This window comes from Doryrhamphus excisus, chromosome 5, assembly GCF_030265055.1.
Source record: "Doryrhamphus excisus isolate RoL2022-K1 chromosome 5, RoL_Dexc_1.0, whole genome shotgun sequence".
Classification (NCBI taxonomy): Eukaryota; Metazoa; Chordata; class Actinopteri; order Syngnathiformes; family Syngnathidae; genus Doryrhamphus; species Doryrhamphus excisus.
In genome coordinates this window covers 23,677,688-23,692,364 of record NC_080470.1, presented here as the reverse complement: position 1 = coordinate 23,692,364, position 14,677 = coordinate 23,677,688, and the positions used below count along the sequence as shown (strand labels likewise).

Below are 14,677 nucleotides of genomic sequence, written 5' to 3'. Positions count from 1 at the left end.
TTTATTCCTGTGCTATTCTAACGTTTATCCAAGCCTAATGCTGCAGACTGTAAATGGCACCCAGGTCGCATTTTTTTTTTACATAAATTAATCAAATCTGTTCTCTCCTGGCTCTCATTCAGGTGAGTGAGCTCTGAGACGTGCTAATTACAATCATGAAAATGGCTAAATAAACTGAAATCCAAATATAAAGCATTCAAAAGACGCATTCAGAGACATCCTCTCCAGATGAATGTGTCTCCTGACCACAGGAAGTACAAGAGCGCCTTGTTCCTCCTCCATGTTTGTGTTTGTTTTTGTTGTTACGAGCGATACGTTCAGTGCGGTTTCGTTTGTACAGATTCCCTCAGCACTATTCCGATTCACAATTTGTAATGTTTCCATTCGTGAAACGTTGTGAAGGGTACCAAAATAGCTGATATGACATTAGCGCTGTTTGGCATCCTGGCTGCATCTGGCTGTGAACTTCACGATTCAGCGCTCACACACCTGAATGAGAGGCAGGAGAGAACATTGCAAGATTTGATTTTTTTTTTCCTTCAGCTGAGCAGAAGTAACCACGCGTAAAAATGTCCAATAAGTGATTTCCGCAATGCGGCGTGGCTAGCCTACTGTGTTAGCAGGTCCTTTTGAGTGGGTCACTGTTATTTATGGCAGCATGGCTGAGAGGTCAACACCACAAATTGCCTTTATTAGCACTTAAATTGCTACATTTTAATATACTGCGCATGAAATGTTTGGAGTGGATATCAACATTCTTAACTGTAAGTGTTGTGTAATAAAACTAAAATAAAGTAAAACTACTGATACTTGTGTTTAAAAAACAACACTGTCACCTAGTGGCATTTTATAGGTACTGCTGGAATTATTAAGTAACTAAAATGTAAATGTATCCCTTCTATTCATCATTGTTAAACTACAATTGTAATGTGTTTTTCCGAAATAAATTAGGTTAGGGATAGGCTCCGGCATACCCCCGCGACTCTATGAAGATAAACGCATAGAAAATGGATGGATGGACGGATGATTAATTCGGTTATAGACCATCTGGAACGGATTAATGACGCTAACCAAGGTGTCTGAGATTTCTGTGCATAGCCAAAAACTGTTCGCCGAAATAACATAAAAAACATAAAAAGAATAAGCAACGCATGTGTTTTAGCTGTAAAGAAACACGGTGCGAAATTGTATCGATTATCGTATGACACTTTGCTAAACCGCTACTAACCCATGTCGCACGCCTTGCTAGAGACACTTGCATTGTAAATCTTTTCGCAGCTAAAAAAAACGAGTCGCTCCAGGGCACGGTGGCCATGTTTGTGGCCATATGGCGTCAGTGCCCCCCCTGCAGGCACGCCGCTACTACAACCTTTTAGAAACGCTGATGAACACTTTGAGCGAGGCCTGGGCTTTATGCAGCAAATCTGTTTGGCCTAAATGATTCATGCACTCCAATATGTTAAAAGTGGGAATTATACGTCTTGATATTCATTTCATGCTATCATTCCCCCGGAAACAAATACAACTTTATGCTGAAGATGAAATATTAAAAGCAGATCTGTAAAATAAATAAGTAGCAGGACCAGTATACATATTTACAAGAGACATGGTGCCATATTTGAAAATAAATGAGAGCTCATCTCGCATACTTGGAAAATGATGTACAATGAGGCAAAAAGTGCTTTGGGATATTTTGCCGCAATAATTTATGAGCCCGAATAAATCATTTATGGAGTCAAGCTTCAAGTATTTATCTGAGAGGAATGCAGCCGGCGTGAGTTTGTCGAGCTCAGCGATTAGATGAGGCCGGCGCTGGCGATGAAAGCCTCGCTCCACATTTTCTTTTCTCTTCTGCTTGGAACACTGACCACCATTCAAAATACAAAACACCAGCATTTATCGTCAATATTTACTTTGAATCCAACTGACTTTAATCCTGAATTGTCTTTATTTTGACAATGGGAGGAAGTAAACCATTAGCGTACTTGGTTCAGAACATTTAACCCAGTTTTCCCGCGCCGTCTTTCACGTATCAAGAAGGTGTGTTTTTGAAGAGGGCTGCGTTTTATAACTGCAGGGTACACTTTGTATGCTTTTTACCCCACCAGCCGCCCCCTCCCTGCCCCCAAGAAGTCTCGTTAGCGAAGAAAGCGAGGTGTTAACGCTACAGAAGGCAGAGCAGAGCGTATAAATCCTGCAGGTATCCTGTGGGTATCTTTCAAATTAATCGTCTGGCTGCTCTGTCTTATGTGCACTTTTGAAACATTAACAAGACCTTTGAGAGCCGGGGTGGGGGTGAGCGGGGTGCGGGTTGATGGGGAGCGTGAGGCGTTCGTTAGGCGTGAGCGCGGGACATCGCTCTATATACTCTTTAATGTTTTATTGAACAGAAACAAATTATTTTGGCCTTCTCTGTTTTTGCTTCGACAAAGTAAGAGGCACGCCAAAGAGGCGGAGGCCAAAGACCAAGTGAACTCACCTTTTACAGAAAATTAGGGAAAATATGGGAAATTATGGGCCCGCCAATGGCCGAGTGGTCAGCATGTTGGCCACACAGTCAGGAGATCGGGAAGACCTTGGTGGGCTTCATCCGGGTACTCCGGTTTCCTCTCACATGCATGTTAGGTTAATTGGCTATGAAAGCCAATTAACCTAAGTCTGAAGTCTGATGCCTTTCCAATGTTTCTTGGTCATGTTGAAGAGTCAGAAGCGCAAGTAACAATTTATCAGTGTCGGAAATGGTAAATGGTCTTTCACTTGTATACCATTTTTACACCTCCAAGGCATTCAAAGCGCTTTGACACTGTTACCACGTTTACCTACAAGCAACTGGGGGTTCAGTATCTTGCCCAAGGATACTTCAACATGATCACGGCTGGACGGAGGATGGAACCACCAACCTTCAAGTTAGGAGACAACCACGCTAGCCACGCCACAGTAATTGTGTTTATTTTGTTTAAAGTAACCGGTTGTCTGTTTAGCATTATGGTGTATTCAGAAAACGTGTAATGACCACATTGTTGTAGAAAACCTACATCACCACTCAGACACGGTAAGTCAGGGTAGCTCATGAGCTAACTAACCACTTTTTAAATAGCTCTTCAAAGGCTTTATTTATTTATGATCAACTCCTATATCAACAAAATTAGAAAGTGGGGATTGGCAGTGTTATTATACGGATAGATAACAATTTACAATAACCGTAACAATTTAACAATAAGCACTTTCCTGCGTCTTACTGAGAGCTGTTTAATATTTTGAACCTCTACCTAAGGTAAAAAAAAATATGGTAGAGTGAACATTACTATCCCTGCAAAGGCACTTTTGTTATAGGATTATGCAGGTGTACCTAATGAAATGGGCAGTGGAATACACAGCCGTCATGTTCAATGATGGCGTTCATGTATGCGATAAGCGGCTCATGCAAACGGCGGCATCGGCGAGGAGTTAAAACACGTGTAAGCTGCTAACGAGGGCGACCCGCTGATGAAGCGGCCCCTAAAAGGAAGCGACACCAAAGAGAATCGCTACCTTGATTCCGCGCGCCGTCCTTGGAGTGCACTTCAATTTATGCATGATTAACTGAGAGCTGCTAATTCCATTAATGTAACAAGTCGTGCAATTTCCCCTTACGTTCCATTGTTTTCTAATGTGCTAATGACACGTTAACAAGACGTGCTGGTGTTCAGCATGGGAACCGTTCCTTCAGGACCACGGAGCGCAGTCTGCCGTCATTAATCGCCCTCTTGCTAAACAACGATGGCGTCCGTCCGTGACGAGACTGGCTGATTACGTTTGACACAACAGGTCCTAGGTGTTTTTGTTTTGAAATCATAACCAGTGGATAAGAGCGTATCTTCATTTTGATGGCAAGTCAGAGCTAATTGTGTTAGCACTGTTCCACTCAAGCACCGTAGGAGGTGGTAATGTGCGTTGTGCCCGCATGTTCGATGATTCTGCTTTCACAGCCATGCAAATTTATTGATTTTTAACATTTGTATCTGCTTCACTGATGATGTTTTTCTTTTTGTCAAGCATTGAGATTTTGCACGGGGCGGCATGGCGGTCTAGTGGTTAGCGCGCTGACCTCACAGCTAAGAGACCAGGCTTCAATTCCACCCTCGGCCATCTCTGTGTGGAGTTTGCATGTTCTCCCCGTGCATGCGTGGGTTTTCTCCGGGTACTCCGGTTTCCTCCCACATTCCAAAAAACATGCTAGGTTAATTGGCGACTTCAAATTGTCCATAGGTATGAATGTGAGTGTGAATGGTTGTTCAGGGTGTACCCCGCTTCTCGCCCGAAGACAGCGCGGATAGGCTCCAGCACCCCCGCGACCCTCGTGAGGAAAAAGTGGTAGAAAATGAATGAATGAATGAATGAATGAGATTTTGCACTTTGTTTGGCGATCCATGAACGCATCAACTGTTACACTGCTACTCTGATTCCATTTAGTCATGGATTGTGTCATGTTTGCGCATTGTCCGCATGGAGTTGCAACCCCAAATGCGGGTAAAAATGCCTTTCAATGATAATTGCGCTATGCAGCAGCAGAGGATAAAGCAACTGACCAAAACAAACAAATGATAAACAATCAACCGACAAAGGAAGGAGCACACACCTGAACTAAATGAGGAACAGAAAATTAGAGGCAGGTGCGTGAAATGAGTAAGGAGTGAGAGAACAAAAAAAGCAACAACCAAGGAAGTGGCTACAAAATAAGGGCATGGAAACAGGAACTAAGGCATAGAAGGAAACTAAAGGAGCTGTCACGGAGGCTGACTCCCACATTGTGACAGGATCGTCTTATATTGTTGTTAGTGGTTAAACCTGGATTGTGTCGAGAATCAAATCTAATAATCACAGCAGTATTTTTTATTGCAAATGTTGATCCGAAATCGGAGGAGAATGTCAACATCCAGCTAGCAGGGAGCTTTGGAGGGGGAGAGGCGAGCCGTATGTCAAAAATAGACATTTTTATGGCCGTCTGAATTATTCATGCTGGTGGTCCCTGAATTGAACCCCCACGAAAAGTGCGGCTCTACTGTATACAAAGTATGGATGTGTTTCAAGTCATGCCCTTCTACACTTAGACCTCAATAAGTATACTATGTAGACTGCATCCTTGTGTGTTACTGTCCCATATCCATTCATTGCGTACTTCTTGGAAGGGATGATTATAATACTCTCTTCTTATAATTGTGAATTGTGAGGGACTAACTCCAGTGGTTGCAAATCACAATTAAATAGGAGAAAAAAAGAAGGAGTAGATTGCCGTTTCCCGCAGTAACAACAGCAGTACACTGCCAAAGTGTACATATTATAGATACTGATGTGTACTGAGAAGTATTCCACCGAAATATTTTTGTGGGGCCGCTCCTCGATATGTCAATGAGTCTTCATGCTTCATGTTAACAAGAAATTGTGAACAATTGTATGCTTCTAAATTTATGAGAAGACTTTGGCAAGGTCCATAAAGGCATGCTCGGAGGAGTTTGGATCGGAAGAACTAGAACGGCTCCAACTTTGCTGACCTTTAACCTCACAAAGACACAATCTCTGTAGAAAGTTTTCCCGGTAGAGCTGTAAGCTGTCCTCGCAGCAAAGACTTGACATTTCCTTGCGTTCTTTGCTGTAGTTCGTCACCTTGCAGACCAGCTAACGTGACGGCTTTACAAGCGTCTTATCTACCTCCGCGGCGCCCGCTCGTGTCGCGGCATCAAAGACAAAGCAGCCTTATGTGGAGGAGGGAACAATGCATACATTAATCATGAGCATGCATGATATGCACATCCTGCACTTTCAGGCCCTAATGTGAAAGCGGAATAGTTCAGTGGTGGTTAAAGTTTGATCAGCTTCTGCAAAGTAGCCGTCACACAGTCGGCTTTAATAAGGAGGAGAGGTAGTGCCGCTTGAGGGTGAAGGGGGGGGGCGAGGTGGTGATTGGACACCTTTTTAAGTCGCTTTGGGAGTAGAACTTTAAATAGTCACGTCAGGGTGCTTGTGCGCATTGCTTGCTTTTAATGAGCCAGCGCTCGCCTCGTGACCTCCACCACCAGCCAGGTCTTTTCCATCGGTGCTCAGTAAAACATCCTGTGGTCATACGGTTGAGTCTATGGCAGTGCAGAGGAGCCGTTTCAACAAGTAGAGTGGTGGGGCCTTTGTACAGCGGTGTCGCCGAATGCTTGACATAATTGATTTTGTCCTGGAGTCGGCTGAGGGAGCGGTAATTAAGCGGTAATCATCGATTCCCGTCTGAGACTGCATCGCTGCGTCTCCTCAAGGGGTCAATCAACTCACCGCTACATTTTTTCTTTTAACTGCCTCGAAAGGACCAGACCTATAGACTAACAGGAAGTGGCAAGTGTCAAACAACCCAATATACTGAAGTTTCTAAGTGTCAGAACATTGCTTGTTTTATGCTAGCTGTGCATGTGCGTGGATGTGTTATGTATCAACTGGAATGGAATGGAATGGCATCAAAGTATATAAAAGTAGAATGGAATGGAATGGAATGGCATCAAAGTATATAAAAGTAGAGTAAAAAAAGACAATTTAACAAGATATATACAAGATATCCAAAATATACACATAGTATTGCACAGGAGCATATGCAGGAGCAGACATATTGTAGATATATTAATTTTAGTGCAATGATAAATGGGTCATAGTGCAAATAATGATACAGATAATGGTGTATACAGATGAGTAAAGTCACATATTAGTGTATTGTATTGGGTTGTTCATTCATTCATTCGTTTTCTACCGCTTTTTCCTCACGAGGGTCGCGGGGGTGCTGGAGCCTATCCCAGCTGTGGGGCGAGAGGCGGGGTACACCCTGGACTGGTCGCCAGCCAATCACAGGGCACATATAGACAAACAACCATTCACACTCACATTCATACCTATGGACAATTTGGAGACGCCAATTAACCTAGCCAAATAACCAATTAACCGGAGTACCCGGAGAAAACCCACGCATGCACGGGGAGAACATGCAAACTCCACACAGAGATGGCCGAGGGTGGAATTTAACCCTGGTCTCCTAGCTGTGAGGTCTGCGCGCTAACCACTAGACCGCCGTGCCGCCCTATTGGGTTGTTAAATAAATAAATATGATTGAGGTAGTACCAACTGCATTGCCAAACTGCAAACCTGACCAAATTGGGGCCCGAAGCGAAATGCTATTTGGAGGTCCCCCGCACCCCTCCATGCCCGCAAACCTCTCCCAAATATGTCATAGGTACAAATCGACCGTATAACAACATGCCTATAATGATATACATTAGTACAGGGTGACACTGTTTAAATGTATGACTTACAACAACACGAACGGCAATAACCACCAACCCTATCGTGGCCACCCCTAAGCGACACCCATCCCACCACAAACACGCTTGAAAATTGTGAACTGAAGAAACCTTTTGGATTCAAGGTAAACATCGCCAACAAACATGGGCTTAGGGCTCAGATCGCATATGTCTGACCTGTACGTCATCGAAAGGTGTGGTTTACTATACAAGACTTCTTGTCATCCAATTATCTTTTTCTATTGTCACCAAAGCAGGTCACGGCAGTGTTCCAAATGTTGTAGCCAAAAATCTTGCCCTCTTTCTTCTTAATGTCACATGTGGGATCATTTAGTTGAGAAGATACTGAGTATTTGATCAGTAGGGTTGTTATCTTGTCGTCTCTCTACCAGTCACCACTTTTAACATTTAGCTTCAAAGTATTTGGCAAAAAGTTCATCACTAGTTTTTTTTTACAGATTATTGTTTTTAACGACAGCGAGGGCAATCAGGCAATAGAAAGCAGACGTTGTTAATGTTTGCTAGGAAATAAGCAAAGATGTGTAACCTCTATGCAAACAATACAAAGAATATTCCTGGAATGACCACCTTGTCAGAGCAATTGAGTGAACACTTCATGAGACCGTCCCAACAACCAGTACCATCAAGCAGAGGTCAGGTTTCCAAAGAGCTGTCATTTCCATCCATGCAAGTTCCACCAGGAGATCATTTGCATCTTGCCCGTAAAAAAAAAAAAAATATAGAGGTATTGCGCCTGGCAGGCTGGTGCGCCGTCTTCTGCTTTAAAATAACGTGATGGTTGCAGCAGAGATCTTTCCAATTTGTGTGGATCAGGAGACAACTTGACAGGGACACAGCAGCAATTAGTTTGAGAGGCATCCCGTCACGTAGCTTAATGAGAGGAAGTTTAGCGAGTGTCTTCTTTGATGGTTTTGGCAAGGATAGCTTTTATCTTTTTGTGCTGTTAGCGTGCTGTGTTGAAGGTTTTGGTTTAGGGTCGGCTGGACTTTCCCAACCAAGCAGCGAGAGGATCTGGTTTACACTCTCTTCCTCACCATGAGCTAAGATCCGACATAATGCCATCACTGCTGTTACATCTGCCTTCCAACACAAAGCGGAGATGAAATAGATGTGTTGTCATTTTTTTAAATGACTTCTGACTAAACCTCAGTGCTTTGTCGTCTTTTACAAACTGAAACGTGTCAATAGCACCTTGTACTGATAAACTGTCAAGATTCTTCCTGAGCTGGCATCAAATGCTCTGGGAGGCTGGCTTGTCACGTTGTGTTAGAAGAAACATCTTGGCGTAAAGTTACTCTTTTTGTGTGTGTGTGTGTGTGTGTGTAGCTTTGCTTAGCTCTTTTCACCACTTTTTTTTTTATCATAGATTATTTAGGTCATGTTCTAGCAATAGTACAGAAACACAAATCAACCACAAATATCTAGCTAACCTCACATCTAAATGAAACTATACCAAAATAAAGTAAATCAGCAATGTGACATTTTTAAATGTTTAGTTCTGCCTCTGTTACATTATTTTTTCTTGCCATTTTTTGTAGCAAAAAATTACTTGATCAGTACAATGCTGTTCAACTGATCTTCACCAGGGTATTGTACCACAACATGTTCCCAACACTATTTTTATGCAACCAGAAGAGGTAGTAAATACTCCAGAACTTGGAAAAACCTAGGAATTAGGTTTACCGACTTGCCAAGGCTTGGTCAACCTCCATTTCTGCAGAACAGATTTAAGTTGTTAACTCATTTTGTGGTCCATCAAACAGGCCTGTTTGTATAATTCTGAAATCTACATATTTTTTTTTTAGTTTTGGATAAACTTACCTTCTTTTTTAACCTGTGTCACTTCACTAATTGTCTTTGTACCATTTCAAGCTGGACTTGAACACCTTGAGTTTCAATAAATAGCTGGAAAAATTGGGGTGTTTTGACCGGTAGTGTACCTCGCCACATTAGCGTTGTAACGGCACATGTATACAGAATGGGATTTCAGATCCCGCAGAGGACGCATTAAAAGTGAAAGACAGGAAGTGGTTTTTTTTCGTTATAGTACATCTACTTGATGAAGAAATACTATCCAATACTGTATGGATAGCAGGATTCACGGATAGTGATACTGCCAAGAAGAAGCCAGAACTTGACAACCATCTTACATTGTTTGGGAACGCTTGACTCACTCTGTGAAAATACATAAATGAACAAGGACAAGTCATTATGGTGAGAAGAGGTGGGGAATGGAGCTAAAGGGCTGGACCTATCAATACTACACCAACTAGGGGTGCAATAGTAAAGGTAACCCACGTTACAATCTGTACTGTGGTATTTGGGCAAGCCTAAACATGAATAGCAAGTAATTGTCCAATAAATAACATTCTCCAATGAAAAACAAAAACATTGATATAGCATACAGAGAAATGGAAGGAGGTGTATGTGTACATTAAAGATGCTAAAACCAATCCAGTATTTGGATTTCTCCAGGCTACAGAAGCTAAGCAAATTAGTGTAATATGGAATATTGTAGGTCATTAGAAAGAGCCAAGTTGCTTTAGAAATTGTCCCTGAGCCGCACTTTGGACAACTGTGGTTTGCAGTGTTTTGTTTTTAGGAAGATGCAAATGCAAACGTAAGAGTTTGAACAGAGTGATCCATCCATTCTTTTTCTATGCCGCCTATACCGGCTGATTTCGGGCGAGATGACGGGGTACACCCTGGACTGGTCGCCAGTCAAGATAGAGTTCTCGTGTCTACTGAACATCGGCATTACACTGACTTCATCATCTTACGTATGCACACATCTTTGTCTATTTATGGTGCTGAAGTGTTCAAAAACAGGCCCAGCGCACGTCTTACTAGGGGCCAGGAGGCAGGGGCACCCTGTGGGCACGTAACTAAGGAGATTCGTTGCTCCAAACATGTCACCTATACCTATATATATATTCTGTCGCCAAAGGTCTCACCTTTTTGATTGCTTTTATGAAGACTGTCCCTCTTTTGAAATACGTACAGTGTGGGAAATGGGATTTTATGTCAAGGGGATGTGAGATTCTGCACACGCAGTGCAAAATGTATCACAAACCCGCAGTCAATAAGTTTGGATCATAAGTTGGTCATTTGGTCCACACAGAAGCTGAGCAATTTTGTTTTGCGTTTTGTTCCCTTACCCAAAATGCACGTAGGTACCAAACTGTGAATATGCGTACTGTTACACCCGACTCCATACACATACTTGTAATTCTCACAGTCTATAATTGCTTCAATTGTTTGTGTTATTTTGCATCTTAGAAGCTGTCATCAATGACTTTTACGTGGGTTGCTGTCATCCATCATGACATGAGAGGTGCATCCAATCACTTGAACGTCTCAGTCCTGCACGTAGGTAAATACAATAAATAGAAAGGAAATGCAAGAGAAAATACATCCAGTAGGTTAGCAATATTTAATTGGAGTTTGTGTGTGTCTCTGCATGCATCTCTATCTAGCGGCAACCCGCCTCGCAAAAATTAAAAGCGAAATTCTTTGATGTGCTTTAAGATTTGAACGGTGCCGATTTAAATATTTAAAATTGGTCTGCGGTGTCACTTTGATCTGCCAGATGATTAGCGGGGTTTGTTATAGAAAATGCGCTAAATGGACGTGGGAGAGGCAAGCCGTCGTAATTGCGAGGCGTCTCGCCCGGCGAGGGTAAATTGTGCATTTTAAAGTAACAGGGTAAACAGTTCATTTGAATTTTATTTGGCACTTTTATGTTTAATGAGACAAGAAGACAGAGAGGAGCGACTTCAAACGTGAGCGAGAGAAGAAATGTTGGTGGGCGAGAGAGAATGACACTCGGGAGGAGAACGTTTGCTTTCATGGCTGATCACAATGATTTAGAGAGGGAGGGGGGGCTCTTTGTCGCTGCCATCTTCTAAAAGCCCGACTTGGAAGAAGTTGGACATTTGTGAAGGCAACGTCACCTACGTCACTCCTGTTGACTGCACCACGCGGTTTGCGACCCAATTTCATAAACAATAAGAAGGATTCGTCTTTCAGCAACAACATTGACGGATGTTTTTAGTGTGGTGATGTTTTTTTAGGCTTCAGTCACACCAAAGTATGCGTTCAGCTTTTGCTCTCCGATAAAAACTATGTTCTTTTGGCCATTTTGTTACATGGCCGACGTCATCTTTGAAAGTGGACAGGCGTGAAGTGGAGTTGTAGCATTTGTACATTTTCAACTCTACGACCATCAAAGTCATCAAAATTATACCTAATATCACAAACCATGTCAGATTCTAAACCCACATGGTGATTATTTACCGCATCGTACCAATCATGTGACCAATTGCTGTCTTCCACCTAATGGCGGCCACAGATAAACAAGTCCGCATCTTGAAAGAAATAAAAACCAGTTGTGAGTGACCGACATGTGGCTCAGTGGGCCATGAAGTGAGCGTCTTATCATTCCGGGTGGAGCGCTCCAAGTCCAATTGTTGTGGCGCTCCAAGCGGGGCCACCTGCTCTCAGACCACACTGATCAATGAAGATGATTTTTTTTCCAGTTGTTTTTTGGGGGAGGCTTGGGGGGGGTTGACACAAACCAAAAGAGGCTGTATTGACATTTGAGGCTCGACTGGGAATCGATAGCGGGCGGTCAAGCCGTCTGACTGAGCACATGCCATGGACTTGGAGGCCTCTCTTGAAGACCATTGATTGATGCTCGGCTTGGTAAATACACTCTGCCGGCACTTTATTAGGTACACCGGCACCTGCACCTTCTAGTCACAGCCGCCTCAGCCTTCATGATAACAATGCTCATTTTTGATGAACATTGTTCCAATATGTTTAGAATAGTCTAGATTGCATAAAATTTCACGAAATTTCATCATTCTTACTGTTAGCATTTTAACAGCAACATCACGCGAGGTTGGAAAACCTAAATGATCAAACATACATGCCTGCAGTGGACTGACAGACAGTTTATAGGTTACTGAATTCTAAGATGTGTAGCGAAGCCTGTCTTTTTATAAAGTGGTGTGCGTATACCTTGGGTGGGCTCAACTTCCTAATGGTAGTTGTTTAGCGTCCAAAATACCATATGTTTTGTTTTTGTTACCATCTTTGATGATGCGCTCAGGATGAAATCTTGCAATGCACGATCACCCCGTTTTAGGATGTCTGTATCAGAGCTGTAGAGAGATACACGGTGTGACAAATATATGGACCTTACCAAAGGTGCAACATATTTACGACTTAAACATAAGACTGTTGTCATTTGAGATGTATGAAAATGTGACGACGAGGCTCATTCATCGGCAACAGCACATACATACAGTACATGCATACCCATCAAATTAATTAGATTTACATTATTGTCTATGGAAAAAAATTATTCGGTTAGCGTCCATTTTGGTTTGTGTCACGGATTAATGACGTTAACCAAGGCATCACTCATTCATTCATTCATTCATTTTCTACCGCTTTTTCCTCACGAGGGTCGCGGGGGGTGCTGGAGCCTATCCCAGCTGTCTTTGGGCGAGAGGCGGGGTACACCCTGGACTGGTCGCCAGCCAATCACAGGGCACATATAGACAAACAACCATTCACACTCACATTCATACCTATGGACAATTTGGAGTCGCCAATTAACCTAGCATGTTTTTTTTTTTGGAATGTGGGAGGAAACCGGAGTCCCCGGAGAAAACCCGCGCATACACGGGGAGAACATGCAAACTCCACACAGAGATGGCCGAGGGTGGAATCGAACCCTGGCCTCCTAGCTGTGAGGTCTGCACGCTAACCACTCGATCGCCGTCAAGGCATCACTGTGTTAGTATAAACTTTTTTCTCCCAACCATCTCTTAGATATATGATAGAGAGACGGTCAGATTAAATTCAGATTTAATTCAACTGAATTAAAGAATTAAGAGTCTCTTAAATTAGGCAAACAAAAATGAAATGAACTGCAGGGTTACTAGACAAAACATAATCACGGTGAAAACTAACATGAGCTGGGTTTAGACCGTCATGAGGCAGGTTAGTTTTACCCTACCGATAATGTGTTAATCCAATAGTGAAAACAAGAAAATGACACCTTGTAATAAGTAAACACACATATACGTAGCAACAACTACTACTACTACTATGAGGAATAATAAACTACAATTTCTAGACATGTAACTTTAGCAACTTCTTTTAGCGGTTTCCCAGCATGCCTTGCATACAAGCACCCCCGGTGACACTTTGAATATTTTGAATATTCAGTTTGAATATTTATGTTGTGTATTTTTTGGAAAGCCACGCCTCACCCAGACTTTGAGACCCCTGGTCTAGGGCCACACACTACTGTTAAAAAGTTACTTCTGCATAATAGGGAATGTTTTAATTAAAAAAAATGATCTTATTATTAGATTTTTGTGGCGTTAACAGCTTTAGTTTGAATATTCCAAATCCTAACACGTGATTGGCTGCCAGTGTGTGAGCCCGTCCCGCGAACATGGCCGCCACGGTATGTGACAGGTTGGATTTGGCGGTGCCGCGTGTGCTCGCTAATCAGAGTGACTCTCCGCTAAATAAAGCATGAAAAAAAGCTTTTTCCCCGTGAACAGTGTGCTGGAGCGGAAGCCATCTCGCCTGTGACGCCCCGTGATTCATCAACAGATCTCGTCCTGCGGCGTGCAATTTGCCAGTCGCTGGCTTTAGATTATTAAAATAAAAGGAGCTTCATTCTAAGAGGAAATAAAAGCTCGACTGATGGACTTTTATATCCATATATATATTTTGGGGGGAGGGGTAGCTGCCAGGTAGTATCAGCACATGCTCCACGTCCTGACTGTCAGCTGGCCTGCTAAATGCTGCACAGATGTGTGTGTGTGTGTGTTTGATCTATGTGGGCCGATGCATGCTACATTGAATAGGAAGTGGTCATCCGCTGTGCTTCCTTTGAGCTAACAGAGCGTGGCAGTCATCTCTCTGCACTCGCCAACATGCTGCACCAGTCACTGATGAAATGTAGCATGAAATGTCTGCCTTGGTTTATGTTCTTTTTTTTGTTTTGTTTGTTATGTTTGTTTAGTACCTGCTGTGACAGGAAATAAGCAGTAGAAAATACAACACTGTGGTAACTTTGATATGCTAATGCTCACTTTTGATTGACATCGTCAAATAAACATGATTTTTTTTTTTTTATTATTCTTTCAGTTTGGTCTTAAGTCAAACACCATTCTGAATTTGATCAACATTTGTGGGGAAATAAATTAGGCACATAACTCCAGAGCTTTCAATGCCCTCGTGGAAGGTGTGTGCCATGGCCACAGTGAAATAAGCATGAAAGGATCAATTCGGCATTAGTTTTGCTTCTTCTTTGGCTTTTT

General features: G+C 42.6%; 1 long non-coding RNA gene across 1 annotated transcript in view; it reads left to right on the top strand.

The window, feature by feature from the left end:
- The window catches only part of LOC131129988 (uncharacterized), a 125,083-nt gene that overhangs the window by 71,879 nt on the left and 38,527 nt on the right, over window positions 1–14,677 (top strand). The window lies entirely within an intron of this gene.